Source organism: Cetorhinus maximus, chromosome 21 (assembly GCF_964194155.1).
Source record: "Cetorhinus maximus chromosome 21, sCetMax3.hap1.1, whole genome shotgun sequence".
Lineage (NCBI taxonomy): Eukaryota > Metazoa > Chordata > Chondrichthyes > Lamniformes > Cetorhinidae > Cetorhinus > Cetorhinus maximus.
The window spans coordinates 63,094,661-63,100,876 of record NC_135899.1 but is presented as its reverse complement, the minus strand read 5'-3'; the positions used below and the strand labels follow the sequence as shown (position 1 = coordinate 63,100,876).

Genomic DNA, 6,216 nt, shown 5'->3' with positions numbered 1-6,216 from the left:
TTCTCGTGGTCTTTCTGTAAATGTTTTTAAAGGAGTTTTGATGCACTGTTTTTAACCACTGGGGATTGACAGCATATATTAATGCTATATAGACATCAAAATGATTATTTATTCATAGCATGGGCTACAGTTGCTCTATGATTCAAAGCTGCTGTAGTTTGCGTTAAATAGGAACAAATCAGCAGGGCTCCAGGAGATAAAACACATACTTTGGTTCCCTGGAAGGTTGGCAACCAAAGCTTTCCTGCTGGGATTCTCTTCAGAAGGAAGAAGAGTCCACCGTTTTTTTCATTTATCTTGGAATAGCCTGGAGTAGTTGCTTCTTTGATATCATCAAATTGTTGAAGGGCGGGCTGAGTAGGTGTTGATGGTGTTATCAGTCTGCAGTGATCGACAGCTCCAAGGTGCCATTCAGTCACACCTCCCAGCTATGCCGGCATGAGTCAGTCGAAGGAGGCCCCTATAGTCAGAGTTGGTTAGTTGCTTGCTAATTACCTTGGCTTGGATACAAGGGTTTTAGGGCGGGATCCCGTGAGTCACTTCCTGTGCTTGTTGGGCCCCTATTCTTCCCTCAGTTCTGCCAGAGCAGTCAGACTCGAGCCTGCCTCTCTTACAGACTGTATGTCAGGAGAACTCCAACCACTTCCCCAAGCAGGAAAGCTCAAGACAAAGCATTTCAGCACAGTGAGCCATTGAAGTATTTATGTTAAAGCAGCACTTTGATCAGTGACCTGAGTTCATTGAAATACTGTTGGTAAGTGTCCAATTTTTTTTTTCTCTTTTGAAATCTGACAATCTACTGTTAATGCTGCTCGTGCTGCCTGTGACGAGTTGTCTGGAAGCCATCTGGAGCTGTATGCCTATGGTAGTGTTTCTAAAGATCTCTGAATGTACTCTGCAGATTATATCCTGGTACAGTGTGGCACTTCTAGCTATGTAGAGTCATTGAGCTCGTTGTTATATGTAGATTAAAGCAGGGAAGAAACTAACTGCATGTTTTGCTGGCAGCTTCTCTTTGACTATATGCGGAATGTACAGTTTACAACTTCAATCAAAGGGTAGTCTGTTTCAGATAGATCCTGCTCCTGACCACTGCAATTACCCTTTGACGCTTCAGGGCAAGTGGTCGTATTTTAAGTAAAATGCCATTAACCATCACACAGGTCTGTACCCCTAAGAGATTACAGAATTGTGCTGCAGCTGCACTTTATGGGGAAAACTGCAGTGTGATTCTGTCCTGATCAAGGCACATGCTCAAGCTGTTGCTCTGAATCTCCTACTGGGTGATTTTTGATTGGGAAAGTGTTGAGGGGGGGGGGTGGGGGCGGTGTGGGAGGGGTGGTGGGTTGTTGGTGGAGGGGGTGGTGGTGGTGTGGAGCACTGGGAGAGTTTCTAAAGAAGGGAGTCACTCTTCAAATTGCAGATGCCTTCTTTGAAAGCGAAGCAATAAACATCGGCTTTCAACAGCCACTGGTTGAGTCCGGAGAGTGCTTCCCTCCCCAGCTCCCGTTATCTCAAATCCTGTATTAGATTACTAGCCCAGCATTCATCCTGGAGCTTCCCTTGCCTGACTGCTAGAGCAGTCATGCTACTATGAGTGTCTGCAATTGGGTACAAATGCATTGTCAGAAGCTGTTTGCTCAAGCTACGATCAGACCCAGATAACTCTACAATTTAGACATGAAGATTTTAATTTCTTGTAAATCTGTGAGTTTTAATAATTGGTCAAGACCTGCTCTGGTTCACTGCAGAATATCTGTTCAATCTGCCAAAGGTTGTGACGGAAATGAGGAATTTGTCAATTTTGCATGAAATTTCAGAGTTTCAAATTGGAACACAATAACTTGCAGTTTTAAGTGAAAACAGATCTGCTGAGCATGTAGGGATGGAGAGAAAATGAGACGTGGGAGTTGAAGGAATCAGAATAAAACCAAGACAACACAGTTTGAGAACAATCTGCTCCTTAAGGCAGAACTCATTCTGATTGTTGCACACACCATAATTGGCAAACATTGCCTTTCCACGGAACCGTCAAAGATTCAGAGCGGCTTCAAGCGAGGTGTACCTACTTTCAGAACAATGTGAAAAGTGTGTGATTTAAGTGAGGAGAGACTTTGAGGAAAATCCCTGGATTCTTCAAGCATTTCAGACATGGGGGTGGGGTGGGGGGTGCAGTCTGGTAGAGCACTGGGTTTACATATGTTTCCCTTGTGTGAATTGTTAACGCACTCATTTACTATAAATGTGTGAAAAGCTGCATTAAAAGAATGGAATGATGGTAATTCATCAACCGGTACTCCACAAGAAACAATTAAACCCCAAAATGTCAAGTTATCTTAAACTGCACACCTCGGTATCAAAATGCAAGAGTAAAGAAACAATCATTCGAAGATCTAGATAACAAAATTCACAGCACTTCCAAAAAGCACTCCATTGTGTAAAATAGTTTGAGAGGTTTTGACATAATTAGCATTACATAAATTCAAATATTACTATAGCTTTCTAAAAATATATTTTGGAATGCATTTTTGGTAATCAAAGATTCTGACTGGCAACAGCTAGAGGCTTCAATTTGTTACTTCTTAAAAAAAATAGGGAACTGCCTCTTCTGGTTTTCCACTGGGATATGTTCCATCTTCCTACAGCTCACCCAGATGGCCAATTGCCATATGTGAGCAATTAAAGAGTGACTTTAGAGTATTTGATCATGGGGGAGGGGAAATTAAAGTCATGCTAGATCTTGATCCTAGCTGATTATTTTTCCTTCTTTAACCTGAGAGCACTGAGGCAAATTATATTATCGCCTATGCTGAGGTGAGCTAATTCGGCATAGACTGAGCACCTTCTTCAACTCTTTTTGCCCATTGAATCATGAGGGAGTGCTTGCGTTTTTCTATTTTGCCAGTCTGGATTCCAAACTTCACACCAAATATTGTGTTGACAATGTTTACCCTTCACGCCCTAACTTTACAGCAAACCAAGTTATTAAATTCAACACCTGTTCAACACCAGCTCCATACATGACCTTTGGAAAGGTTTGCATAGTGCCTTTCACAACCTCAGGTAATCCAAAGCGCTTTACAGCCAAAGAAGTACTTTTGAAGTGCAATCACTATTGTAGGAAACACAACAGCCAATTTGTGCACAGTAAGCTCCCTGAAACAGCAATGTGAAAGTGATCAGATAATCTTTTTTTTGTGATGTTGATTAAGGGATAAATATTGGCCAGGGTACCAAGGATAATGCCCTGCTGTTTTTCAAGATGGTGCCAAGGAATCTTTTATCCCTGCCTTAGAAAGGAGACGGGGCCTTATTTTAAACCCTCATCTGAAAGATGGCACCTCTGACAGTGTGTACTGTCTCAGCATTACTCCGTCAGCCTTGATTTTATGCTCAACACATTGGAATAGCACTTGAAGCCACAACCTTGTGGCTGAAAGGTGAGAGTGCTTCCACAGCACACACATGTATAAGCCTATGACTTGTAAAAATTAAACCGCTTATATTATCTTGGATCAGGAGGTGCTATATAATATGTACTGTACACATACCAAAGTGGTTCCTGCCAATTTTGCTGCCCCTTTAATTCATTCTGAAAAAAAGTTAAATTTTGAGAGAAAGGACTTCATCTTCTAAAGCCTGGCACATAAAGTGTCAATATTACCATGAAGAACAGAAGCTGTTCAGAGCTAACTTAGGTGGGGGTGGGTGGGGTGGGGGGGTGGAGTCCAAGGTAATAACAGTAAAGGGCCTAATGTAATCTTTTTATCAAGTTTGTGACAGGCAGCTGTTGAGCACCCCCGAATTGGCCTTGTGCAGTTTCTGTGCTGGAAGCCAATAACCTCCTAACTTCAAATTATTTAAACTGTTGTGGATAATCCTTTCCTTTTCAAGCTGCCTTCACAAGATATGATAGAGAAACAACATTTCAGAAAAACAGCACAAGCTTTTCCAATAATCATTTGTCAGGTTCAAGTTATTTTGGGGAAAAAATCTATGTTTCGTTATGTGTTTTCTGGAGCTTAATAATTACTTAAAAGAGGTTAGTAAGTTTTAAAATGATCTTGGCCTATTGACTTAAGTTGCTGTTTGTTCTGGCCCTTTAAGAGGGTGCTGTTGTACTGGTGTGTAATCTTGCCAGGTTTATTGGTCAGTGAACAATTCAATTGCCACAATAATGTCTTTGCACACTCAATCATGTATCCCACTAAAAATATTCTACTTTACACAAAATTCTGTTGGAAAACTAGCAAAACCAGGCAAAGGTTGTGTTATAATCATTTACTCTACAGTAAGCTCTGGAGCTTCTGCAGTGCAAGTGTCACCTAGTAATTAACGGTCGCCTTTTTTGAGAGCTAGCTGTTCTTGAAGACGCTTCCAAAATGCCCCAATGTTTCTTTAGTGCTTAGAGCCAGTAGAATGAAAATATTATTGTGTTGTTCCTTTATTCCTTCTAGGTTGCTTGATCCTAAATTCTCACCCGCTTCACACTCTCTCGATGGAAGTGAAAGCACGCCTTTCACAAATATCACTGTACATCGCAACATTGGTAGTGTAGTGTCAAATTTTGAGGTGCAGGGGCTCGAAGAAAATATGTTGGCCATATCATTTCTAAATCTATTACATTGTTTTCCTACGTATTAATCCTTTGAGTCCCCAAACATCAGCAAAGTCAAAAATATTAGTGCTGGAAGGTATTTTATTTTGAACCATGTGGTATTTTGAATCGTTAGTCTTTAGCATAGCTAGAATTACATTATGCAACAGTTTAATTATTTAATTAAAACCTACTAAAAATTAGAATTACAGAAAACTTTACTTACTTTTGACTGGGGGATGGTATAAAGAGGGACCACTGCTTTCCTTGATAATAACCTAGACCTGGGTGTACAGGGCAAAATTTCAAAATTTGAAGATGATGCAAGATTTGAAAATATTGTGAGGAGGATAGTGAAAGATTGCAAGAAGATATAGACAGGCTAGTGGAATGGACAGGCAATTGGCAGATGAAATTAAATGTAAAGAAGTGTGAAGTGATATCTTTTGGTCAGATGTGAAGGAGAGGTGACAGAAAGTAAAGGGTACAATTCTAAAGGAAATGCAGGAGCAGGGGGATCTGGGTGTATATGTGCATAAATCATTGAAGGTAGCAAGGCAGATTGAGAAAGCAGTTAATAAATCAAACTGAATCCTGGGTTTTATAAATAGAGTACAAAAGCAATTAAGTTATGGAGCTTCATAGAACATTGGCTCAGACTCAATGGGAAAGAATGTGAAGGTTTTAGAAAGGGTGAAGAAAAGATCTACGAGAATGGTTCCAAGGATGAGAAACTTCAGTTACGTGAATAGATTGGTGAAGCTGGGGCTGTTCTCCTTGGAGAAGAGAAGGTTGAGAGGAGATTTTTTAGGTATGTTCAAAATCATGAGAGGCTTGGATAGCATAAATGGGGGGAAATTGTTCCCATCAGCAGGAAGGCGAGAACCCTAAAGTGATTAACAAAAGAAGGAGACATGAGGAAAATTTTCTTTAGGTAACAAGTGGTTTGGATTTGGGATGCACTGCCTGAGTGTGTAGTGGAGACAGGTTCAATTGTGCTTTTCAAAAGGGAACTGGATAGTTATCTGAAGAGAAAAGATTTTACAGAGCTACAGGGAAAAGGTGAATGAGTGGGACTAACAGAGTTGCCGTTGCAGAGAACCAACACAGAGACAATTCGTTAAATAGCCTTCTCCTGTGTTATAACCATTCTATGATTCTAGTATAGGTACATTCAAGGAAGTTGATAAACTCGTGAGGAAGGAAGAAGCTGAATGCTACCCTGATAGTGTGATCAAGAAGGGTGGGAGGAGGCATGTGTGGAACACAAACACCAACATAGATGAAGTGGGCCAAATGGCCTGTTTCTGTGCTGTAAATTCCATGTAAAGCTGCCAGCGGGGAATACAAACACTATACTCCATTTCACATCCTCAGGTGATAAGACCATAAGACGTGGGAGCAGAAGTAGGCCATTCAACCCATCGAGTCTGCACCACCATTCAATGAGATAATGGGCTGATCTGATAATCCTCAATTCCACTTTCCTGCCTTTACCCCACAACCCTTGATTCCCTCCACAGCCAAGTAATTAATGTAAACCATTCTCTCTTCCCATACTCCCTCCCCACCCCCCACACTCTCCCCACCATGCTCTTTCTCCACCCCCACACTCTCTG

The 6,216-nt window shown here is 41.1% G+C and overlaps 1 protein-coding gene across 1 annotated transcript in view; it reads left to right on the top strand.

Annotated features, from left to right (window-relative positions):
- Positions 1–215: 215 nt before the first annotated feature.
- Positions 216–6,216, top strand: part of fhl3a (four and a half LIM domains 3a) — a 127,857-nt gene continuing 121,856 nt past the window's right edge. Inside the window, exon 1 of the mRNA XM_078567000.1 lies at positions 216–754. The gene's annotated coding sequence lies outside the window, so the exon portion shown is untranslated. The remainder of the gene's footprint in view (positions 755–6,216) is intronic.